At 39.3% G+C, this 26,830-nt stretch overlaps 1 long non-coding RNA gene across 2 annotated transcripts; it reads left to right on the forward strand.

Annotated features, from left to right (window-relative positions):
* The first annotated feature begins 256 nt into the window (after nucleotides 1–256).
* LOC139705176 (uncharacterized) lies at nucleotides 257–24,167 on the forward strand. 2 transcript variants are annotated; one of them, XR_011707051.1, is made up of 6 exons: nucleotides 257–807; nucleotides 7,723–7,777; nucleotides 8,333–8,446; nucleotides 19,089–19,378; nucleotides 20,472–20,662; nucleotides 23,902–24,167. It is a non-coding gene; the product is annotated as an uncharacterized lncRNA (long non-coding RNA). The 2 variants fall into 2 exon arrangements; XR_011707052.1 differs by having other exon boundaries at nucleotides 258–807; nucleotides 20,472–20,635.
* Nucleotides 24,168–26,830: the final 2,663 nt, after the last annotated feature.

Consider the following 26,830-nt stretch of genomic DNA (forward strand, 5'->3'; position numbering starts at 1 on the left):
ATAATAAAATAGTATGTATATATAATATGCATATATATGCATATTATATATATATAGTATGTATATATATACATACTATTTTATTATCTGTCTTTATATCAGACTGTAAGTTCCAGGAAGCAGGGATCACTTCTGTTTAGTTCACATTTACATCCTTGAGTTTAACATGGAGGCTGCCTAGCTCCTAGAGTGTATTTACAGAAATTTAGTTGATCAGGCTGACTAGGGTGGTTCTATATCAGAGACCATATGTCATCATGGAATCATCCCAGAATTTTCCATAAAGAAAATATATGGCTCACATGAAGTCTATCTGAGTTCTTTGGTTTGTATTGCTGATGGGGCCACATTTTTTATTTTTTTATTTTCGAAGCTATTGATGTTCTCCTTTTGGAGGAGAATGGAGATGGCATTGATCTGGCATGATCAATTTTTCACAACCCCTAGGTGTGAGAGAGTTTTTAGATGTTTCCTGTTTGGGCTTTGATCTATAGAGAAAGGCTTTTTATAAACCAGACTTCAGCAGCAACCTTGTGAGGTCTCCTTTGTCCCTTTCATGTGAACTTCGATGACTTCATATTAGTCCCTAACCTCCATTTACTGAAGTACTTGGCCGAGCCATCTGACTCATCACCCTGTACAAGGACAGTGTGACTCACACCAATAAGCCGGAAGCAGGCCTGAATCGAGGCAAGGCCAGAGTCAGGACACAACTAATAGATGCTGGAAGTGTTGACGGAAACCACTCTTGCAGAGGAACAATGCGGGCTGAGCTTCAGTTGCCGGCTATGACATCATGACCGAGAGGTGAGCACTCCCTTGCATCAGATATTTTAATTGTTTGCTTTATAATTTTCTTTCAAAAATCCTGTTAACTGCTAATGCTTAGATGCTAGCAGTTCAATGATACTTGTTTGAAGAATTCTGCCAGGATTAGGGTTATAATCTCAAATCCCCTTCCTTGCATTCTTTCTTAGTCCCTCCCTCCCTCCCTCTTTCTCTCTCTTCCTCCCTCCCTTTTTTCTTGCCTCCCTTCCTTGCTTCTTTCTTTCCATCAGGGTGTCACAGTGAACGAGCTTGAGTTTGAGTCAGGCAGTTAGTTATTATCTAGAATCTTGATTGACTTGGCCATTTTCTTCTGAATCACTTTAACCTCTCTGAGGCTCTGTTTCCTACCTGTTAAAAGGCAGATAATACATCGCAGTGTTGTAGGGAGGCTTAAGTAATATCTTATGGATAGCTACTATTCATTAAACACCAAATAGATGCATTATCTAAAGTAGTCTTCACAGTAACTTTTCAAGAAAAGTGTGTGGTACATGGTGGGTGACATAAATAACAAGGTGGGGATCATCATACCTTTCACCTCCACAGTTGCTGCTACCAAAGTGAAACATGTCAGTCACTCACATAGTCATTCAACATGCATTCCTTGAGAAACTTCTATGTACCAGGTAATGTAGATTACTCAAGGGAAAAATGAAGGGCCAAGAATAAGGAAAAATTACTAACTTTGAAGGGTTATAATTAGCAGAGATTAGAAATAAACACAATCAAAACTGTGAAGAGTCCTGTGAGAACAAGAAATGCAGACTGGGTGTGGTAGGATGGGCCCTGGATTCCAATTTGGGAAGTTGAAAGAGGGTTCCCTGCAGGAAAAATCACACATTCACACTGAAAAAGGAAGGATAAATAAATGGGAATTAGAGGTTAGAGTGTGTTCTAGAGAACTGTATTTGCAAAAAGGTATTGGGTTGAGAGGGGCTTCGACTCAGGAGAGAAATCAAAAGTAGTTCTTTCTGGAATTTGAAGCAGTGAATGATGAGAGTAGAAGCTAGTGATAAGCAGGACTTCCTGGTCACAGGAGGGTTAGGGACTCGTCTCAGGGATGCCCTGTAGCTGTTACTGAGTTCTCAGTCTCTGTCCCTTATCTTAGTTTGGGGACAAGAGCCCTACTGTGCTGCTGACCACCTGAACCTCTGATATGAGTGGGCAGAGGGTGATGTGGCTAACCCCACCCTTGTGTAATCTCTTGCCTGTGTTCTTGGTTCTGAGAGACAAAGGCGTCTCTTGCTAGTTACGGGGCTGGATGTTGTGGGTCAGTTGGCTCTCTCTATCGTCCCTACCCTAATCTTGAGAAGTACTGAGCTATGGCTCCAGGAGGTTCTCATTCAGGCTCCTTATAGCCAGCACTGTACAGCCAGGAGTGCCCTCAGAGCAGGCTTCAGAATCTGTCAGCTCTCACACCACATGGCCTTCGGGAATCTCCATGCCATTAGAAAACCTGAGCAAGCCAGACTCTGTGACGTGATAGCCTAATTACCATTTCCCTTTTTTTGGGAGTGGAGAGAGAAATGACATATAGATCAATGAGTGAGGTGGAAGACTGATTCATTTATTGACTCACAGAGAGTTTTTCCTTGAGCCAGTGCAACAGAAAGGACCATCCTTGTAGCTGGGTCTGCCCTGGAGTGTTGAGAAGTCTGAACTGTGCCCAAGGCTCAGAGACAGAAAAACAAAGAGGATGTTTAGCAACACGTCCCTGTCCCTCCATGCTCTTGTGCAGGCAGTCCAGAGATAATTAACTCTGAGGAAGGTGACCCTATATTCATTGTCCATGTGCAGACATTTTAAGAGTGAAAGGGGCTGCTTTTAATTGGTATATTGGGATGCCAGGCATAAACGGGGAATATTGTAGGCCAACCAGACATATGGTTGTCCTAACCACATGATTACCTAGTAGTCATTGGCCTGATGACTACTCCCTAGTTGGTGCTCTCTGTGCTTAAGGAGAGATCCTAGGGCCAAGATGTTTCTGGATCTTTTTTCTGCATCTATTTTTTTTTTCTACATTCTCAAAGGCAGTTTTTGGAACATTCTTCATTTTTTTGAGATCCTTATGTTTCTGAGAGGTCAGTGTTAGCCAATTTAATCCAAGACAACTGATTTCTATTCAAAGCAGAGGAAGGGAGTGGTTAAAATGGACAGTTTGAAGGGAAGGTAATTTCTAAAAGGACAACTTCAGCTGTATCTTCAGGCTCCTTATAATCCTTTGGTAATTAGAATGTGCAGGCTGAGACATCAATTTTAAAATCATCTTACCCATAAATCATCTATCACACATTATTAGCTCGGATGACACAAGTCTACATGAGTGGGGATCATTATTTTTGTTATTATTGTTTGTCCAGAGGGGTGACAAGGAAAAATATACATCACACTCACCTGCCAGACAAGAGTTAAGCAGGTGCTTTTTTGATTTATAAGGTGTTTCCTTCTAAACATATTTCTTAGTAAAACAATTTTTAAAATGTCATTTTCCCATGAAGCCAACACCATCACTGATGTAGTATTTTCCTGCACCTCAAATTAAGCAGGCCGTGGGAGAATTTGGTGACCAAGTGTCACTGTCACTTAGCATTTCTCTCTCCATTACAGTGTAATATAATATAGTGTAGTATCGTATCGTATCATATCATATCATATCATATCATATCATAACATTTTTAGCATTCTGTAGCAGAGACTCTCAGTTTAGGGTGGTTTTGCTCTCAGTGGACTTTGATCATGTTCCACACGGTTTTGCTCGCTCCCACAGGGGTGGGTGCTATTTGCATCTAGTTCTTAGGGGCCAGTGATATTGCTAAACATATTAGAAAGACACAGGACAGCCCCCCTCGCAAACAAATTAGTTACCTGGACATAAATGTTAATAATGCTGAACTTGAGAAACTCCTCTGTAACATCTTAATCCTTAATTTATTCATCCAACCATTATTTACTGAGAACCCACTATGTCCCAGTCGTTAGAAAGCTGAGGATATTGGGGTGAACAAAACTGGAGAAAAAGTTTTCCCTTTTGTTTTTCTTTGGATTCTAATAGGAGGAGCAGGTAAGAAAGAAGATAAATAACTAAAATATTGAGCATATCAGAAAGTTATGTGTAGAAGGCAAAATAAAAAAATATAGCTGAGCAGTGGGGAGGGAATGTCAGTAGAGAACAGTGAGATTGAAGGCTGAGGTCACTTTCCAAGGTAAGTGCATTTCTCACTGATTGCAGATGAAGGATCTGAGTGAAGGACTGAGAGATAAGGCTAAGACTCCAGGTTGGAAGTTTCTGACTCTTTGGTGATCTAAAATGTTATTTCCACTAGGCTGTTTTATATATTATTGCCAAAAGCCAGGGTTGTCCTTGCTTCCTTTTGATGAATTTCCTCTTTCTTAACTCACTGATAACCACCTCCAGCCCTACCCAAAGCCTTCATTTCTAGCATCTATGCTTTTGTTGCTCAGAACATTTCTGGACTGTATCCTTGTCCTAGACTCATTACCATCATTAAATGCACTCAACTCAATGCTCTCTTCTGTTGAAACAAGAAAAACAAAATAGAGCTGGGGATGTAGCTCAGTGGTAGAGCACAACCCAGCATGTGTAAGGCTCTGGATTCTATCCCCATCCATGAAAAAAAAAAAAAAAGACAACAATAACAACAACAACAAAACATAAAAATGAAAAGAAAAAGTCCCAAAGCCCCAATCTTAACCCTAAATGCTGCTCTGGCCTCATTTCTCCTTCCTTTCATAGGTAAGTATAAAAAGATGCTCCAACACGTCGCATGAAAAAATGCTCAACATCTCTAGCAATTAGAGAACTGCAAATTAAAACTACACTGAGATTTCATCTCACTCCAGTCAGAGTGGCAATTATCAAGGATATAAGCAACAATAAATGTTGGTGAGGATGTGGGAAAAAGGCACACTCATACATTGCTGGTGGGACTGCAAATTGGTGCAACCACTACGGAGAGCAGTATGGAGATTCCTCAGAAAACTTGGAATGAAACCACCATTTGACCCAGTCATCCCACTCCATGGCCTATACCCAAAGGACGTAAAATCAGCATACTATAGTGATGTAGCCACATCAATGTTTATAGCAGTGTAATTCACAATAGCTAAACTATGGAACCAACCTAGGTGCCCTTCAACAGATGAATGGATAAAGAAAATGTGGCATATATACACAATGGAATATTGCTTAACCTTAAAGAAGAATGAAGTTATGGCATTTGCTGGTAAATGAATGGAATTGGAGAATATTATGCTAAGTGAAATAAGTCAATCCCAAAAAACAAAACGCAGAATGTTTTCTCTGATATGCAGACGCTAACAGTAAGGAAGGCGGTAGGGAAAAATAGAAGTATTTGGATTAGACAAAGGGGAATGAGGAGAAGGGAGGGGAAATGGGAACAGGTAATGTAGTAGAATGAATTGTACCTTGCTATCCTATGTGTGCATATGATCACACGACCAATGTAATTCTACATCATGTACAATCAGAAGAATGAGTTATACTCTATGATTGTATATGTCAAAATACATCCTACTGTCCTGTATAACCAATAAGGACTAATAAAAAAGAAATATTCTCCATATGTGCTTTCTCCATTCTTTACATTCCCCAATTGACTTGTAATGTCCGTTGAGGTCACCAAGGACCCCATGAACTCCACCTGTGCAGGCTGTTTAATCGGTGGCTCTTTCTTCCTAGGTCCCCGGCCACAGCGATTGCTGCCCAGGCCCATTCTCTATTTGTATCTCACCTGCTTCCTCTCCCTTGACTTCCATCTCGTAGCTCTCTGGGGTTTCCGTCTTCCTCTGACTTCTCCTTCCAGGGAACCTTCATGGGTTCCTCTATCATTCCTTGACTCACAGGTGTCCCCCAGCATCCTGTCCTCTGCTTTCTTTTCTCATCAACTGCGGCTTGTACAAAAGTTTTGTTTAGAGAAATCCGAAGCCCTGTGACATAGTTTGTCATTTGCCTAGACACGGGTGTGATGTGTGGGCATGAGGACCATCTCCGAGGGGAATGCAGCAAAGTATCCACTATTTTCTCCCTTTACAGCTCAGGACCCTGCTCAGGGTCCACAATGCTACCCTCAGCTGGATGCTTGCCAGAGCACAGCAAGAGGATGGTAAGAGCTCTCTAATGGGTCTCTGTCGTCCCAATTGTAGCTCCTTCCTTTGCTCTTGAACCTGGTCATGACCCAGATTCCACCCCTTCATCTTTCATGACACAGCCCCCCTCCACTCATGTTTTCATGCTACTGCTCAGTTCCCTATCTGCCTGCACTTCCTCCCCTCCCCACCCCTGCTCCACACAGTTGACCTTGGGAAGTCCTTCTCATTCTGCAAGTCTTACCTCAAACATCACTTTTGTGTCCCTTTCTAGATTTCTAGAAAAATTTTTTTATCTCATATATATACTCCCATGCCACCCACATCCAATTAGGTTGTACATTCCTTTAGGGCATACAGAGGAAGACTCAAGAGCAAAGTTTCTGTCCCCAAGAAAGCTGATCCATGAAGCAAGTATTCACTGTTTTCTCATTTTATAGCTTCCATGATGCTCCAAAATCCAAATTTTAAAATGTCTGATACTAACTTGCTGTGTGACTCTGTATGTTTCACTTAATGTCTCTGAGCTATCATTTTATCAAACCATATTCTGGCAAATAATATTCTCATTCTAACTCAAAGAAATATATAAAATTCTTTGAGTGTTTGGCAAAAAGATGCCATAAACCAAAGACAAAATACATGATCATTCACTGAAGATTCTATGTAACATTTTTTATTGTCAGACATTTTGTTCAGATCCCAACAAAGTGTAACTGTTTCCAAAGAAAAATGTGACCTCTATGTATCTTTAAAATTTGAAGCCACTCATAACATAACAAAACTTTGCCACATAATTTTTTTTTTTTGTGCGTGAGATAGTCACTCATCTTTTTCTTCCCTTTGTTCCTAATTTTTTTAAAAAACTGAAGATTTGCCTTTTACTTCCTTTCCCTTTCTTTCCCCCCTAAAGGGAAAGCATTTCATGTCAGAGGCAGAAGTAGATAAAATTACGTGCTAGATCTTGATCTAAATTTCTCTTAAATCACCAGCAGCACTGTCACAGCCTGAAGAAAAGAAAGTGAAGCAATGATGACAGAGGAGTTTGAAGAAAAAAAGATGTAAAGACGAATGCTGGCTAACTTCATTTACTTCATTGTTCTAAATTTTAGGACTCAAATTAATTTCTAGAATATTTTGGTGAAATGGGAAAATGTAAATGTATGCCAGTGAATAATTGTAAAAGAAAATAACACAAGGGGTGGAATTTTCTATCAGAATCTCACAAAAGTGGGCACTTTTGTTTCCTAGGGAAAACATCCATGAAACTAGCTTCATCCATGGAAAACTGAAGTCTATATAGTATGGGGGGGGGGGAGAGAGAGAGAGAGAGAATAGATTTACTGATTGCATACCTGTGCTATGTGTTCATCTAACTTACTTCATTTAATAGTTTAGTTCAATAGCTCTATGAAGCTTATTTTTTGTGCAAAACCAGCTAGAGTTCACTGCAGTTAGTGGTAAGTAGAGTCAAATGAGGAACCTATGGTTTTCTGGCTTCAACACCATACCACATTGATGTCCTATCATATAGAAAATAAGTGTCATGGCCTTATGCAATTTATAATCCAGAAAAGAAATCCAAATGTCTCTGTAAGATGCAGAGGTGGTGCCACATATTTTCCTTTAAATACTATAAAATAACTCCATGTATACAGTTATGAACAGTCAGCCACACTGTTGGGAGGACATTGTTTTGTTTCCCCTGGGCGGTGATGTAAAAACGGAGATGCTACTTTGCTAACTTTTTTTTTTTTTTTTCAGCAGGCAGTGTAACATGTCACACGGATTCAACCTCTTCACTCGCTGTGCAAATTTGGTAAGATATTTTATTTATCTTAGGCTCAGTTTCCATTTGCAAATATGAGACAATGATCTTTTCCTTGTAGGCCTGCTCTAAGAACTTAAGAGTTACTTGGATTGTGCGTAGTCCTCAAAAAAATGGTGGTTGTGATGGTTTGTGGCAGTCATTATTGACATGTATTTCCATGCATTTGGAGAACTTTGATGGGAGATCTGACTGTGACCCTTAATGGGGCTTCTTCTATATTCACTGACCAATGGTGCTTGTTATGGTTTGGATCTAGAAGTGTCCTCCAAAAGCTATGTGCTAGGAAACAGAGCCGTGTTCAGAGGTGAAAAGATTGGGGAATGAGGCCTATAACTTCATCAGTGGATTAATCAACTTGATGGATTAGTGATTTGAATGAACTACAGGGTGATAACTGTAGGCAGGTGGGAATGGAAAGAAATAGGTCACTGGGGGCGTGCCTTTAGGCACTATATCTTGTCCCTGGCTCTGCATGCTCTCTCTCTCTCTCTCTCTCTCTCTCTCTCTCTCTCTCTCACTCTCTTTCTCTCTCTCCTTCCTGAGTGCCATGAACTGAGCAGTTTTTGGCCTCTACCACCCACTTCTACCATGATGTTCTGCCTCACCTCAAACCCAGAACAATGAAGATGACTGACCAAGGGCTGAATCTCTGAAACAGTAAGCCAAAATGATATTTTTCCTTTTCTAAATTGATCTTTTGTTGTTGTTGTTGGTACTGGAAATTAAATTCAGGGGTGTTCAACCACTAAGCCACATTCCTATCCCTATTTTGTATTTTACTTAGAGACAGGGTCTCAGTGAGTTGTTTAGAGCCTCACTTTTGCTAAGGCTGGCTTTGAATTTGTAATCCTCCTGCCTCAGCCTTCTGAGTTGCTGAGATTACAGGTGTGCACCATGGTGCCCGAACTAAGATGTTCTTGTCAGGTATTTTGGTCACAGTAATGTAAAGCTGACTAACAGAGTGCTGGGCCGCATGATGTGTGCACCAAAGTGCTAAGTAATTGGGTATGTATAGAACAGATAGCAGGGAGGGGAGATAATGGAAAGAAGGAACCAAGAGTTCTTCTAAAAGAACAGCTCGCCATTGGTATTTGCTGTCTCTGTATCTGTAGATTCAACCAACTGCAGACCAAAAATATTGAAAGAAAAATTGTGTTTGACTGAATATGTACAGATTTTCCTTTTCATTATTCCCTAGACAATGAAGTATAACAACTATTCACATAACATATACATTATGTTAGATATTATAAGTAATCTGTGCAGATTATATGCAAATGCTGTTCCATTTTACATAAAGGACTTGAATATTGGGATCCTGGAACCAATCTACCTGATACCAAGGAGCAATGACCTTTGCAAAATCAAGCCAAGGAAATGGCAGGGATCTATGGAAAGGAAATGGGAAGGGGCTGGCATGAGACCTGAATTGTTTTTTTTTTTCTTCTCTTAATTGAATAATTCCTGGACTACTGGTCACAGAATTCTCCTTCTGGGGAATTCTCTTTCAAAGAACTCACCTTACAAACACAAATTACAAAATAATGGCATATGTTTTCTCTCCCTTATTTCATTCTTTAATGTAATACCTTTAAAGAAAAAGCTGTTTCACGTAAACCTGATTAACTCTGAAGAGAGTGATAATCCATCCAAACCAATCCAAATGAAGGTAAAAGGAATAATCAGGCTTCCATTATGCAAAATGGTGCTCAGTTAATTTATTACATTGCACTGAATAATAAGCTGTTAGGCTCCACATGGCTTTTTTCACGTTAAATCAAATTGCTTATTGCTGCTAGAGCTTATTTCATATCGCATAAAATTTGGATATATTATAATGGAGTAGATATTAGTCCATTATAAGAGACAGGTTTAAGTGCTTCATTTATAGAATCCCTCCACTTGGAAAATGGTAAGGGAGAAGAAGAAATGCAAACAAGGTAATGGACAGAGGGGATTTATGTACATTGCTTGATGGGCCAGCTCTGCCTCGGTGACTGTGGTTGCTGTGCACAGGACCCAGTGCGTTGGAGAAAAATCAGCATTTCTAGTGGAAAGAAAATCCAAAGTGAGTTTATGTTCTTTCTCAGGGAAGTGTTGACATTTTAATTACTTTCTGTTTTCTTTGGAGCTACATTTGAGAATTGGAAGCAAGTTAGAAAAATAAGAATTAGCTTTATTAGAAATAAGAGGAATTGACATGTAGACCCCAGTTGGAAAGGGTTGAGGCTGGGTTCTTGACAATATGAAGTCTGCAGCAGGACCCAGAAAGCCAAGAAAACTCAGCCGCTCGAAGCTAACTGGAAGAGTTCCTGCTTGGTCAGGGCTTATCATCCCGGAGAGCAGACTGTGCCTCTGTGTGCAATCTAATCTTTTCCGGATGTGCTTCACTTTTTAATGTTTTTTTTTTTTCCTTTAAACTTTGGTCTTTCTATAAACAGGGGTTTGTGAGGGTAAGTAAGATCGAGATACAAAAAAAGAAAATGGTCAGAGGGAGTTGGAATGAGCTGGGGAAATTGATAGTCTTAGAATTAATTTGGAAGATAATATAATTGTCTTTTGATATTTCATAAAAGAAATATATCTGTGGAGGCGAGGGTGGAACGGAGTAATTGGCTTTAGGAGATATGATATATTTGCACTTTTCCTCCCTGCACCTGGAGTCGCCTGGAATTGATTAAATAAATATTTAACAAACCAGGGCGCCTACATGTATGTTCCAGGATCAGCAATCTAAAAATAGTAACTCAGCACAAGATGGAAATTAAAAACCCTCTAATCAACATCTTTGTGGTGCTTGAAAGGGTGGTAACCTGAGGGTGTCAGCCCTGCCTGCCCCTTGCCTGCCCCCTCCCCAGTGTGGAAACACCATCAGGTTCAGACCAGCCAGTTCAGTAATGAACAGATAAATCTGGTCCCTTAAATAACCTAGTGTCTACTGCATGCCAGGTACTCTAAATATACTATTTAAATTTTCAGAAAATCTTACAATATGATGTTGTCTCTATAATAAATATTATTATTTGTTTTACTATCAAAACTGAGGCTTGGTCAGGTAGAGACCATTTCTCAGTTATGTAAACTTTTATTCTAAAACATTTCAGACATAAAAGAATATAAAGTATAATGAGCTGAAATTCCTTACTTCACCACTCAGGGATGGTCACATGCAACTGTACCGGTCCCACTCCATATATGACTTCATTCCATCACGTGCCTTCCAGTGTGTGTCTCTAAGAGGTGGGGATTCTCAAAAATAAAATAAACACAATACCTTTATCACACCTACAGACATTGCCAGTAAGTCATCATTTCAGGAAATGTGTAGTCAGTTTGACCATATATTCCCAATTGTCTTACAATCTACTAATTTAGGTTTAATCACAATCTATTAACTTTAGATCCAAGCCATACATTCTGATTGTTCGATTTGTCTCTCAAGGCTTCCTTTAATATATGCGTTCCCTTTTCATCTCCCATTTTTTCTTGGAATCACTCTTTGGTTGAAGAAATGAGATTGTTTTTCCAGGACAATTTCGAGTAAGCTGGATTTTCTTGATTCCATTTCCTGAGGAGTTCTCAAACATATTCATCATCTTGTCCTTTGTATTTCCTGTAAAATTACAGTTAGAGTTGGAGATTTTATCTGATTCTGGTTCCACATTTTGGTAATACTACTTCTTAAGTAGCGGTATTTCCGTAAATAGAAGTGTGTGTGTATGTGTGTGTGTGTGTGTGTGTGTGTGTGTGAGAGAGAGAGAGATTATCAACTCTTAAAAATTTTATATGAATCCATTAATTCATTAGTTATAAAAATTGTTGATATCTTAATTTTATAATTTTTTTAAAAAGATATCTTAATTTTATAATTTTTTTAAAAAACCTTTATTTTCTAGAGCAGTTTTAGGTTCACAAGAAATTGAGTGGAATGTAAGTAACATTCCCACATAATCCACTCCATATAAGCTCATTATCCCCCATGACCAGCATCACTCCCCAGAGTAGGGGCTTATTTATGAAAACCAATAAACCTGTATTGACCCATGCTTACCACCCAGAGTTGATGTTTTCATTAAAGCTCACAATTGTACATTCTATGTGTTTTGACAAATATAGAATGATACATATCCACAAATGATTTTCTTTTCATTTATTGAATTTCCTCTATGGGGAGAAACTTCACCCCTCATTAACATTTGGTTAGCTGAAGTAAAAGAAATCCAGATGAATGTATTCTCATTATTATTATTATTTATTCTAGCACAGTCACTAGCAGAGGAAGGGGATACAATACACACGTCTTCGTAAATTGAATTGTATTTGATTCATATTAGAATTTGCTCCAAAGAACTTGTACAAGACAAAGGAGGACACCACGGTATTAACAAAGACTAGAACTTAAGTTCCATGAAAAAGCTTAAAAAAGAATCAAATCTCAGTAAAGGCTCTCAGTACTAAAGTGAACACGGAGGCACTAGTGAATCACACAATTCTGGTACGGCCCGTGGCCAAGTCTCATCAATATTCACCAAAGTATTCTTTCCCCAACACAGGGAAAGAAAGAAAGAAAGAAAAGAGGGACAATTTCTGAATCACTCCCTCCAACCACGGAAATGATTTTAATTACCAATTCATCTGTTGGCAGACTCTTCTGGCAGATGTACCTGCAAGTTGGAAAGATAACAAATGAACCAATTCCTTACTCCAGAGTTGACACTGATAGTGCGGACTGAATTTGCTCTCAGAAAAGAATCCTGGGCAACAATACATCTGGCACTCTGCTCGAGGAATTTGTCATGTCGTTGACATGTTCAGCCTCCATTGTCCATACCACCCCGGCAGCAGGTCCTTTATGTTTCAATGAAATTGCAGTCTGAATTAATATAATTAGAATGTAACTGCTATTCACTGCACACACACTCCTTATTTCCAGGAGTACAGATCTGATAGCATGTCTGTGCTCAAAATCTTTCCATGATGGCTGAAGGGGAGCAAGCAGAGAGGGGAATGATAGAACACTCACTAGTTCATCAACCTTATAAAGTATGAGCTAATGGAAATATAGGAGGAGAGAAAGAAAGTCCTGACCTTGGCATGTCTAAAGATAAATATCTGTCAAGTTTCCTAGCCTGGATAGCACTGTTATAAAATATGTACTATAGTCTGTCTGAATTGAGAGAAAGAAGTGAACTAGGAAAGACCAGTTATCTTCCAAAAGACAATTATAGTAAGTAGAGTGGATAATTCAGGGATAGAATTACAGAGTGAAGAGGTGGATGGACAACTTCCTTCTTTCTTTCATGTTTTGCTTTGAGCAGTGGATGTCGCTCACCAAGCAACTGTCATCAAGTGAATAATGATTTTTTTTTTACTAGACACTGCCCTGACATTATCAGTATGTTGGCTGGAGTTCATGGTTTTGGCCTCTTTTCTTCTCTGGAGAACTGTGAAACTTGTGTACTGGATGCTGTGTTCCTCCAAATTCTACATGGAATCCCTAACCTCCTGTATGATGGTATTTGGAGGTAGGGACCTTGGGGAAACCATTGGATTTGAATGAGGCCATGAGGATAGGCCCCCATGATGAAATGTGTGTCCTTATAAGAAGAGGAAAAAGAGATCAGATTGCTGTCTCTGTCCCCCTCCACCAAATGAGAATACAGCTAGAATGCAACTGTCTGCAATCCAGGAAGACAGACCTAACAAAGGACATCAACTGACTTGTACCTTGATCTAGGATTTCCCTGCCTTAAATACTGTGAGAAATAATTATCTGTTGCTTAAGTTACCACCCGATCTGTACTATTTTGTTATGATGGCCTGAGCTAAGACAGTGCATGGTATAATTTGAGCATGTGCCCTAAAGGTTCAAGTGTTGAAGGATTGGCCTTCAAAGTGGTAGCATTGAGGTGGTAGAAATCTTTTAGATGTAAGTCTCAGTGCAAGGTGATTAGGGCTGAGGGAGGCATTGTCCTTGGAAAGGATTAATGCTGGTTTTACAGAGTAGTCAGTTTTTGAGAGGGTGAGTTGTTATACAAAGAGCAAACCTGGAACCTGAATCCCTCTTGCTTTCTGTCTCACTATGTGATATCTTCCATATACTCTCCTGCAATTGTTAGCATCTTGAAAACATCAACAATAATTCCTTGCCTTCATGCTATCCTGTGAAGCATTAACCTTCTCTCCCTAAATTTGAAGGAACTGTCCACCATTTTACATTAACAAGCCTAGGGGTTTTCAGAATTAGGTGTGTTTTGGAATCATATGTGGTGGCTGGGGGCATTGGAAGAGGATTTATTAAAATGCCAATGCCTGAATTCCTTCTGGATCCACAGAATCAGAGTTCTCAGCTGTGGTGCCCAAATACTGTGAGTTGAAATCCACTCCAACTGCTTTGAACTTGACACCTCTAGGCTGATATTCTCTTTCACAGATACAATATTCAAAATTACTATACTAGCAGATATTTCTATAGATGATAAGCATCATTTCCAAAAACAAATATATTTAATTTATATAAGTGGAGGTATGTTTAAGACGTTTTGAGAGGGGCCTATCAGAATACTTGTGGGGCTACTGTGACCCTCTCCAATGTATACATTCTTTTTCTCCTTTGTTAACAGCATGCTTAGTTTCCCAGTCTGACTGTTCACTCTGGGTTAGATAGAAAATTTGACATCTCACATTTTCAGGCAATTTACTTTGCAAATTAACACAATAGAGATTTATATTTTAATGTTGAAATCCTTTAATAAAGTAAATAATTGTCTCTCTTTCCAGAATATTTGTCTTATTACTCTGGATGCTTAATAATAGGATTATGTGTTATAAACATGTGTTTAGGCATCCAAATATATGCACAGATGGAAAATATCAAGCTTACATTCCCCAAAAGTGGACACTCATGAGGTCTTGCCTTTGTTTTCTCTAAGGACTATCCAAATCAGAGTTCAATGAAGGAAGTTTAGAGAAATCTTGTCCCTAGTCTCCTAGTTTCCACCCACAGCAGGCTCTGTTTAGTGGCCTTCAGAGAATTCTCATGGGGTTGGATAGGAAGTGGATTGGGCATGGACTTGAGCTCCTATCTGCTGTTTGACCAATGGATTTTTGGATAGACTTGTCATGCAAAAAATAGCTTGATTTATTCCCGTGTGGTAGTAGAGACAGACTCCCAGGACCCGGCTGCCCCTTAACACCCCAGAGGACATTATTCTGAATAACTCAATAAACTGATTAGTAGAGCTACTAGGCATAATAAGTATATTCCAAAAAAAAGATCTTTTTCCAATTACAAAAGTAGTGCATACTCCTTGAAAAGAATACTAGAGGGGAAGGGAGAAATGTAGGAAAGATAAGAAGGGAGAAAGTCCAAGCGAAGTGCTGACTTGACAGTCGAAGCCCTGTGGACTAGAACCCAGCCTTCCTTGTCGTCTGCTTTTGGGTAAGTTACACCACACGTCTGAGCATCCTTCTCATCTGTGAAATGGGAACCACGTCTCTCGCAGGGTCAGGGTTTGTTAAAGCACACTCTGAGGAAGGGTTTAGTGAAATGACTGGAGTGGAGGGAGCAGCTGTAACACTATACACCAGAGAGAACAGTGTTGTCACGGCTGGTAGCAATGGGTGGTGGTTACTGAGTATGTCCTTTCTGGGCAAGCAGACTTGACTTTGAACCCCTTTTGCTTGTCGGCAGAGTTATTGCTATTGGTATTCCTAGTGTTCTAGTCAGCTTTTTCATTGCTGTGGCTAAAAGAACTGAACAGAACAGTTTTAGGGGAAGAAAAGTTTATGTGGGGGCTCACGGTTTCAGAGATCTCAGTCCATGGGCAGGAGGCTTCATTCCTCAGGGCTCAGGGTGAGGCTGAACATCATGGCAGAGAGTGTGGTAGAGGAAAGTGGCTCACATGATGATCAGAAAGCAGATAAAGACTCCACTCTCCAGATACAAATTAGATACCCCATAGCTCTGCCTGCAATGAACCACTTCCTCCAGCCACACCCCACCGTCTCAGTTTCCCACTCAATTAATCCCATCAGGGATTAATTAGTTTACTGCTTAGGTTAAGGCTATAACCCAATGGTTTTGTCCTCTAAACCTTCTTGCATTGTGTAATGTAAGTTTTTTGGGGGATACCACATCTAAACCATATCACATAGCATTAAATCTGTATCTTTTTTTTTTTTTTTTGTACCAGGGGTGCTTAACCACGGAGTGACTTCCCCAGCTCTTTTTATTTTTTGTTTTGAGACAGGGGTCTCTCTAAGTTGCTAGAGTCTCACTAAGTTCCTGAGGGTAGCTTTGAACTTGCAATCCTCCTGCCTCATCCTACCGAGCTGCTGAGTGTATCACATTTTTTAAAGAAATTTTTGAGCTCTCTTAACTTAATATTATGATTATCAAAAATAGATTTCAATTACGTCTGTTTTCACGATGTATTAACTGAAATCTCCTAATCCTTGCCTTAACCTTACAAGCATTTTTCTTAGTTTGTGAGAATGATTAAAAAATAAAACCCTCAGAAACAATTAATGTTCCTAAGAAAGTAAAAAAAAAAAAAATCTTTGCAGTAATGTTTCATTTTATCGTCATATTTTTCCTGAGAAACCAATGAAGAATGGCAGTTTTATATGTAAAACAGTAGTTAGCCTTTATACAGCTGACATTTTTCTAAAAGCCTAGAAATATTTCACATTTGAAGAAAAACACCCGGTTCCCATGTTGGATCCGATTAAAATTCAAATCTATATTAACATCTCATTACTGTTTGAAAAAGCCAACTGCACACTAATGGAAAATGCCCAGCGTCTGCCAGCCCTGCTTTCCCCTGGTTCTTTAGCAAGGCTGTCCTGGGACCTGGGAGGGCGGGGCCACAGTTACATCCTTGTTAAAACAGCAGCCTGAATGCTGGCCCTCAGTTTTGGTTTTTCCTTCCTTTTCCCTCTTCCATCCCTGCATTGTTTCAGCTGCCAGTCTTGCAGTATTTTCTTTCATGCAAGGGAAAAGGAAGGGCAAAAATGACTTTGAAAGAATAACATTTCTTTCTATGCACTTAAATAGAACACTCAACACAGAACATCCTGTGTTTCCTTTTAATGGATGACACGCTGACTTGGTGGTGAGCTGACTAAACACCAGGGCTTGACGTTCAGATAGGTGTTCTTGCAGTCGCACTTACCCGCTGGAGAACATTCTGCTCGGCTATTTTAAGTGACGATCTGTCTTTTTCCAGGCACTCTGGTTCTTCTTATCCCCCGATGACTTTTCTCTGTTATACTTATCACCTTCTGACGTGTGTTTATTATGGTTTTTGTTTATTCTCTGACTTCCCTGGTCATAGGTAAATATTACAGGAGCGAGCATCTCTGTTTTGCTAGCTGTTGGATTCCCTCTTCTAAAAACAGGACCAGGCCCAAAGTAGGCAAATATTTGCAGCTGCAACAAATAAACTAGTTCCTACCTCAGTGTTCTCTCCTGCACAATTGGGGGAAAATAATAGATAAAAAATATGTTATGAACACATTCTATAAATATATTTAAGCCTAGTAGATACATTGGAGATCACAGGTCTATTTGGAGTGTAGTTGAATAAGAAATAAATGAGTTGGATGAAAGAGCAACATTCCCTTGTCACTCTGTTCTCCTACTCGGCTTTATTTTTCTTCCAACACTGAGTCCCCACATTCAGTATAATACATAGTTCTTTGTTTTTGTCTGCCTCTCCTTAGTAGAATGTTAAGTTTTTTTTTTGTTGTATGGGGGTGGGTACCAGGGATTGAACTCAGGGGCACTCGACCACTGAGCCACATCCCCAGCCCTATTTTGTATTTTTTTAGAGACAGGGAATCACTGAGTTGCTTAGCACCTCTGTTTTGCTGAGGTTGGCTTTGAACTCTCAATCCTCCTACCTCAGCCTCCAGAGCCACGGGGATTATAGGCATGCGCCACAACACCCAGCCAAATGTTAAGTTTTATAAGGGCAGGATCTTGGGTGTTTTGTTTCCCATTGCTTAGGCCAGTGTGTGACACAGAGCAAGCACCAAAGACACAAATATGCAAATGTTTCCGTGAGTGTATTCACTCCGGACTGTATCTACCCCTGACCCTGACTCGATCAGGAATTGTGGTGTGATTGGTCACTAAGATCTAGGTACTGCTGAGGCAAATGATGGATGGGGAGATGAGAAAGGAAACAAGATGATCAAGATGATACTGATATTTTAAGTATTTCAATCACAGGGACAACTATGGGTATGGTGGGAGAACAGACAGGACCTGGCACTTAGTAGCTGGTCAGTAATGGTTAGCTATCATCACCATCATTATCATAAACCACATTAGCATCCAGGTGTTGGCACATTAGAGCTTATGGGCCAAATCCAGCCTGTGGCCTATTCTTATAAATAAAGTTTTATTGAACATAGCTCATTCATTTATTTTCTATGAATGTTTTCATGTCTATGGCTATTTTCATTCTAAAACAGCAGAATTGAGTAGCTACAGAGACTGTATGGGTTGCAAAACCCAAAATATTTAGCATCTGGCCCTTTACAGAAAAGGTACTTGAACACTCATCTAGAATATTGGTCTGTCTCCAATATAACTAAGCCTAGAGCCAATCAGGCATGGTCCATGGATAAGTTTGATCCTCATTCTGAAATGGGAGTACAGAAACTAAGTATTTACAAACTTCTATAACAATTTGTCATTGAAAACCCAGTGAATGATTTTGGTTTATACAAAAATGTTGCTTTATGACAGTTTGGAAATTGAAAAGGATCTGCCCTTTCCTAGAGGGAAGGGTCTGTTTTGTAATGGGATGTTGATCATATCAGTAACTTTAGTAAGTTATGTTCATGTTGGTTTTAGATGAAAACATCTGGAAGCACATCAGGTGGGAGTGACAAGCGGGTCTTAAGATTGCAAGTGACCTGGGAAGGTTGATGAACAAGCACATTAATAACATCGTGAAAATGGATTTTCTATGTAGATGAATGGCTCAGCCAGCCACAGTTCACTTACCAGCTAATATAGTTGTAATGTGTTGCTTGGTATGGAGAGAAGGCAGTCACTTTAGGGTGTTTGGGATGTTTCATGCACATATATAAATAAATTCTCTTTTGGTAAGAACGTTTTAAGTTGATATATCATCTTCTTTGAATAGCAAGTCATCAATTTTCCTGGAAATGTGGCGAAACAACAGTTATATGACCAGCCTTATGTTTTGTTGCATGTGCATGTAAACAAAAAAAGAAAGAAAAAAAAGAAAAAGCCGACTGACTTTTTCCTTTTCTGTTTTAGAATCGGTTCCAAACAGTCAAGCCTGCCAGAAAAAACAGACAAACTCTCAAGAACAACAATGCCTATTATGTGTGGTGGAGGAGCCGCCAGATTTTGATTACCGGACAGACATTAACTCCTTTGGTGTCTCATGCAAGAAATGCCAAGTCTGAATCCAGATATTTTCAAGAATAGCATGAGATCTGCAATTTACAGTGTCTTCTGCAAAAAAAAAAAAGCAACTGAGAGAAGGAAGTGCAAGTTAAAGACCACATCTCCTGGTTTCTCGAATTCTGCCATGACTCTTCCTGGTAAATGGACAGACTGAGTACCTGTGCTCTTACTTTTGCAGGCCTTAGGTTGTGGGCCAGAAGCACGTTACTCTACCCACCTGTCCCACCTGTGTTGTCTTGATGTCTAAAGGACTGTCACATTCTGCCCTCATTGAGAAAATGCATGGGTTCCTGGAGGCTACCTCTTACAGTAAAACTTTGAGAAAGAAGAATCCTTGCAAACTCTGTGATCAGCATCTCCCCCCCCCCCCCCCCCGCCCAAATAGACTCCCTGAAGGCTGTCAGACTCCATCCTGCTTTGAGATCTCAGATAAAGCAGAGAGCAATGCGATTTTCAGAGGGAGGATGATAATATAAGTATTTAGACCATCGTGTGTATGTATATCCTATGTGTGTATAAATACTATATATTTATTTTAGTATTTCATTTGTTCTTTCATTTACTCTTTAATACTTATTTACAAAGAGTCCTCTGTGCAGTGGCTGTGGATAACCAAGTAAGGTATAATCACAATGTCTACCTTTTAGCCAGATCTTATTGCATATCAGCATTGTGTTAAACATTTTACATTCAAATGCATGAATGCACTTAATCCTTAAAAAAAAAAAACCCTGAAGAAACAGCTCTATTTTACATCTTAGTAAATTGACTCCCAGAAAATTTAAGGACACACATGTAGTCAATATCAGAGTAGGATGCACATACAAGTATGTTTGATGCAAAATGCATTTCCCTATTTACTTTGATGTTGTCTTCCCAAAGATGAATCAAAAGATAAAACCACATTAACTTTCTTTCTTGGAATTCCCCTTCTGTTTGGTGAGGAAAGAAACACATGTGATCTAATTCTGTTGAAAGGGAGGAGGAGGTAGGAGAGGGTAGAGGAAGCCTCTGTGGCTAGAAATTCACTCAGCAGAGAGAAAGGAGAGAGATTTTGGCTGAGTGTGTCTTTGTTGGGTATCAAGAGAACTGAACTCACCCAGAGGCAGAGATATTTCTGGCTCAAAGAGTAATTCTGTCACACAGAATGGAGGGACTGGTCAGTGGGAAATCCTTTAAGGCTGTTTCTCCACTTAATTGCCCTTATCTTTTCCTTCTTTTCATTCTTAGGTTATTTCCAGTCCTTACTAAAAGAGGAACCAGGGAGACTGTGAACTCAGCCAGGTGGAAGTGATAATGATTTTAGAGAAACCACAGGAGAAGGAAGAGCTCCTCCAACCGTCTTCTCACTACCACAATGGGACCCGTACGGATTAACTCTTTCAAGGATGGAGGTGTCTCCTCTCCCTAGAAATAAAAATGCAAGTTTTACGTAGGTTTTAGTGTTGTGTGGAGGGAAAACAAGGACTGATCTATTTGGTTCTCTTCACTTGATTCACCCTGAAGGGCTTGCTGCCCTAGAGATAAGTGGACAGATGAAGAAAAGTAGTGTCCCCAGATACCCCGATGAAGCCAATGCTCTCTGAAAGGAAGCAGCCACACATTTAGCCCAGGGAGACCTTTTTGCATCCAGGAGAGTGATTTGGGTCAAAGAAAAGGAGAACAGTGACATTACTGCCAGACTGCTTCTCTAACTAAGCCTTTAGCTCTTCTGTTCAGGACAAATGGGAATCAGCCAGCATAGATGTGACCTGTCCTGTCTGCTGGTAACCACAGTATCATAATTCATTGGAGTTTCACTTTAAGTATTTTAAGAATTACCTGTGAGATTTTGAGGGTCAATATTTTAGACTATCATCACTATTGGACTATTCATTTGAATACTTCTGGGGTTTATGCCTCTTTTCAAAAGAAACAGTGGGCTTCCCTATATTCATTACAAAGTCTTCCTAGTCTTCAAATCTTCCTGTGAAGTGTCTCTTCTCTAGTCTTTTAAGTATACCGTGTGACTGAATATGACGATGGGATATTTACATGTATCCTTGTCTATTGTATCAAAGATCATTAAAAAAAAAAAAGCCTGTCGTTAAAGCCCCCAAGTGATTGGATTGGCATGAGGAACAGGAATGGGGCTGGCATGGAAGAGAGGATCTGACTCTGGGATTTCATGAAATCCAAAACAATAGGACAGCTGCTTTTCCATAAACAGATTATTATTATTATTTCTACCTAGACAGCTTGATAGCAGCCATTATCTTCTTTCTGGGTGTCTTATCAAGTTCCAGCTGTGTGCAGCATGGGCGATAAGGAATGAGGAATGTCACCCATGGGATTGCCAAGGATTATTTCTATGCACTGCTGGTCAGCAACGGCCAGGCCCTCAGAACTGAAAAGGAGCCCTATTGTTCATGCGGGCAGTTGCTATTCTGAGGACACCAAGAGAGCAGAAAGAAGATGTATTTGCCATTGTGTGTAAGATTGAAATTTCATGACTCTCAGCTAAAGTTCAAGCAGTCTTGATTTTGAAAAGCATAGTCATTGTGGAATATCTTTGAAGAGGGAGAAGACAAGAGAAGGAAAGAAGAATGAAATGAGTTCAGAGCTCTTCAGAACTATGAGAGAGTATAAAGAAAGAAGAGAGGTGTAACACTGTCAAACACTGGAACTTAAAATGCTAGGCATACTGGGCCTCAGAGGAATTGAGCAGTATCCCATAACCATGACTTGTGCTCTAGTTGCTTAATATAAAGACTCCAGGCTTCATTACTCATCAGAAAATAGCCAATTTGCTGGATTTCTGTTTCATTGTCTCTGTTTCATCCCAAATTCTTGAACACAATCAATCTGTTGATATTAATTTTTTTTCCTTTTCTTTTCAATGAAGAAATGAATATTTTATTAGAGATATGCTGGCTTTGAATGTTAGAGAAAAAAAAATAGGATCTCTTTGAATTTTTATTTCAGTATTAGAGCTTCCCAACCTTTTATCTTCTTAGAGAAAAGACTGCATTAGAAGAATATGAAAACTCAAATGTACAACTAACCCACAGTATGTTCATATAGAATTCCCCCAAAGGGTTCTGAGTGCTTCAGCCTTCTTCATACACAGTTTTAGGGTCATGCTGACAGTATAATGTAAGCCGCTTGGAAGTGGGCCAAATCAAATTTTTCCAACATTTTAAAATCGCTCTTCTGAAATTGGAATTTCAAATGAATAAAATACTTTGCTCTTATATCAATAGCTTCAGAAAAAAAGAACCCAGTCACGGAATCATTAAGATGAGGCATAGAAGAAAGGGCAAAGGAAAGGGCAAAGAGAGGGCACGAAGAAGTCAGGAGGACTTGGGAGGAGAGAAGGGGCTTTTACTCCCCTGTGGAGAGCCTGATTCCAGCAGGGCCAGGACCTGGTTTCTGTGTTTCTGCAATAGCTCACATGGAGTAAACACTCAGGAGGTATCTGTCGGCTTCAGTGTTAAGATCTCTGAAGGAACATCACTCCTAAACAAGTTATTTTTATTTTTCAGCCTTTAATCATTTAGTCAGAAGCCTAGATTATCTTTAACTTTAACATAAATGTGAAATATCTTGTTAAAAACCCAGATTCTAATTCAGAAACCTTGGGCTAGACTCTGAGACTCTGCTGAGACTCCCAGACCATCCTTTCCGTGGAATGCACTCTGAGTAACCAGGTATTGGGATTAGGCATGATGGCTTGGGCCAGGAGCCATGAGCTCTGAGTTCTAGTCTCTGACATGAACCATCTGTGCTTTCAAGCTGGATTTCCCGGCTTCAGCCTCACCACCTGGATAATGAGTAGGTAGATCTATATAATTTCTAAAGTTCTTATTAGCCTTAATATTTTAAAAGAAAGAGAGAATCCCTAGTCTCATTCTGTCCCTCAAAATCTAGGGAGGATGATCACTCCCTTCTGAAGCTGCATGGAGAATTTGGCATAAATGCCCAGTGCCTCATCTGATTCCCTGGTTTCAAGTACAGTGATTTTTCCACTATAATTTTTTTAATCATTAATTTTTAATGAAATACCTACAATTTGTCTGATGCAAGGCCAAGTGCCTGGAATACAAAGATGAGTAAGTTAGAATTATTACAAAATCCCTTGCTTGATTAACATGTCATAAGGTGACAACCAAGAATCTAATCAATGTCAATGCATAATGTTCATGTTAATATGCTAGGCTTTCCTTCTTTATGATATTAAACATACACATATTTTATGTTTATGTATTAGTTCTGTGAATCAAACCCTGAGCCTTGCACATCGCTGTGACATATTAATGGCTACAATAGACTGCTTGAATATGATCCTAATTCTCTACGTCTTTTCATGCCCATTCACTCTTTTTGCTTGTGTCAAAAGATGGCATGTCGGGCTGGGGATGTGGCTCAAGCGGTAGCGCGCTCGCCTGGCATGCGTGCGGCCCGGGTTCGATCCTCAGCACCACATACAAACAAAGATGTTGTGTCTGCCGAAAACTAAAAAAAAAAAAAAAAAAAAAAAGATGGCATGTCTTTCTCCAGTCCTTGAATTTGGGCTGGACCTGTGACTTGTTCCGGCCCACTCTATGCAACAGAAAGAACAACGTGCCAGCTCTAAGCTCAGGCTGTAAGCAACTCTGTCCACTTTTGTCTCCTCTCTCAGACTCCTGCTGCTGTCACAGGAACAAACCTGGGAAAACCTGGTGGACAAAGGATCAGAAGAAATGACAGTTGTCCCAGCAAAGGCCAACCTGAGCAGGCTACAGGTGGTCATCCCACAAATGTGTGTGAAAGTCCAGCCAAGCGGAACAGAGTTGCTAACCCAACCCAAGATAACCACAGATGTACAAGTGAACTGGGCTGAGAGCAGAACTGCCCAGCTGACCCAGAAACTTGGAAGCAATAAAAATGCTTGTTAGAGTCACTAAACTTGGCGTGATCTGTTATGCAGCATAGCAGAGTGGTATGAGGGCCTTCTGAACACAGAGTGTGAACTCAAATAAATGGGTCTGGTTTGTATTCTCCCTGGAGCACAGTAGGTAAGATATTGTGGGGGTAGCACAGAGTTTGCTCCTTCTTCCACAACTTTGAAAGAAAGGAAGAAGTTAACTCACAATTATTTTTAGTTTACTGGTAACAGTGAGATGTGTTCTATGAAAGGAAGGAGTTCTCAGTTTAGAGGGTAAGAAGCATAAAACAGGGGCAAGATCTGAGATCAGGAAAAAAATAAAAGAATTTTCAAGTTCTGGATTTGCTGTGTATATGTGTACACACATACACACACACACACACACACACACACACATTACCCAGAGCTTCAGTCTTATTTCTGATAGCTACCTGACTTCCTTGAAAGGTGTTCATGAGAACCAACAGATGTGGTAAATATCAAAATGCTCTATAAAATCCTAAACAATATATCAGTATTGTTACATTTGAAGATTCTACTCAGTTTGCTTTATTTTTATGATTGTTTCTAATATTCATTTGAGAAGTTATGAATCCCTTTCTAACTCTAATAATACCTACTATATATACATTTCAATTTTCTAGTTGCTTTTGTATAAATTACTTCATTTTTGATTCTCTAATGATGTCCTGAATAGCATATTTTTAAATTTTCTCATTTTGCACATGAGGAACCTCTACTGTCTTCTAAATGGTGGAATTTACAAAAGGGAGATCATGGATAAGGTTTTCTCAAACAGAAATACCACAATCTTGGAGTTTTCTTTAAAAGAGTCAAACTTGGTGAATCCATCAGATCTTTGACTTTGTCATCTAGTATAAACCTGACCTAGCATTACAATTTTTTCATTTATCTCAATTCTTTTCATAATAGCCATTGTTCTGTGAAATGTCATTCTTTTTCTTCCCAAGACATTTTTTAAAGGAGAAAAACATAATGGTTACTCTGAAACTGCATCTTGGCTCAGGATTTATATCTTTAAATCATCAAATTGTCTATATAACGAAGTTAGTGGACTGAACATATAATTAAATCAGAGACTTCAGCTAAGAATTTTTGTTTACAATTATGTAGTTGCTTTGGCTGCTGATGTAGATACAGGTAGAGAAAGATTATACCTAAAATACTACAAAGGCCTAACTCTGTTATTGGCTGGACACAGACTATTGATTTAAGTTTAACCCAACAATTTTAGAGTTAATTAAAATTCTAATTAATTTTCCTTTCTCTACTTAATTTCAAGTCCTATAGTTAATTTGAGTATTTCTTATAACAGTTCCAGTTGTATCACATTTTGATACTGTGAAAGGTAATTTCTATTTTGACTATATTATAATAGCTCATTATAATGAGAACCCAACTTCTAAGTATTTAATTGGTTTAACTTATATAATTTTAATTGGTTTAACTCATATAATTTTCAGAATATCCCCATCAGGATGAGGTTTATTATTATCCCCATTTTTTAGATGTAGTAACTGAGGCAAAGAGAAATGTTAGTCAGTGACAGAGCTGGATTTTTAGCTCAGGTAATTTGAATAGGAAATTTCTATACTATATGATATACTATTTGTTTGTCAGCCTTTCTTTAAGTCAGATACCAAGAAAAATGATATGTATACATCTAGCTATGGCAATGCTATATCATCAAAAATTATATGTGTTCACAAGCCATCTGGGGACTTGTGGTAATCCATCTCAGTAGGACATTTTCCCATGTATTAGAAATATTAAGGGAAATAAAATAAGTTGAAGAATATTACCTCTTATTGAACTTGAAGATTTAAGGGAAAGGATAATCTCTTGGGGGGTGAGGGCAAAGACAGTTTGTTCTATAAATTCTTAAGGTCATGGTAGGAAGGGAATTTATAGTAACCTTTGAATTTACTTCAAGACACAGTTGTGTCTGCTACCCCTTGAGATATGAGTTGTCTCTAAACTCAGTTTCCCAACTTGAAAAGGCTAGGCCACTCCAAAATATCTTCTCAGTCTTTTCTGAATAACCTGGTGGATAAGTGATATCTCTTTCCACATCAATCCAGATGTAGAACTCAACCCCTTTATAGGGTTCCTCAAGAAATCCAGTCTATACTACTTATGGTTTTGAATTGTGTGCCACAAAAATTCAGTTGGTGAAGTCTTAACTTTCAGTCCTCACAATGTGACCTTATTTGGAAACAGTGCTGTTTCAAGTGTAAATAGTTGAAATGAGGTCATATTGGAAGAGGGTAGGTCCAGTATGACTGTTGTTCTAATAAAAAGGGGACGTTTAGACCCACCCAGATGCAGACGCAGGGAGAACCCCCCAGGAGGATGGAGACAGAGATCAGTGACACTTCTACTCACCAAGGACTGTCAAGACTGTGAGAGAGCACCATCAGCTGGAAGACAGGTGTTATGGTTTGGATGTGAGGCATCCTCCAAAAGCTCACAGGAGAGACAATTAAGAAGGTTCAGAGGAGAAATGATTGGGTTATATGAGTCTTACCCTAATCAATGAATTAATCTCCTGATAGGGATAAACTTTGTGGGAATTAAAGTAGTAGGGTGTGGCTGGAAGAAGTGAGAATTGGGGTATATATTAATATCTGGCAAGTGGAGACCTCTTGTTTTCTGATTATGA

This window comes from Marmota flaviventris, chromosome 3 (genome assembly GCF_047511675.1).
Source record: "Marmota flaviventris isolate mMarFla1 chromosome 3, mMarFla1.hap1, whole genome shotgun sequence".
NCBI classification, from domain to species: domain Eukaryota; kingdom Metazoa; phylum Chordata; class Mammalia; order Rodentia; family Sciuridae; genus Marmota; species Marmota flaviventris.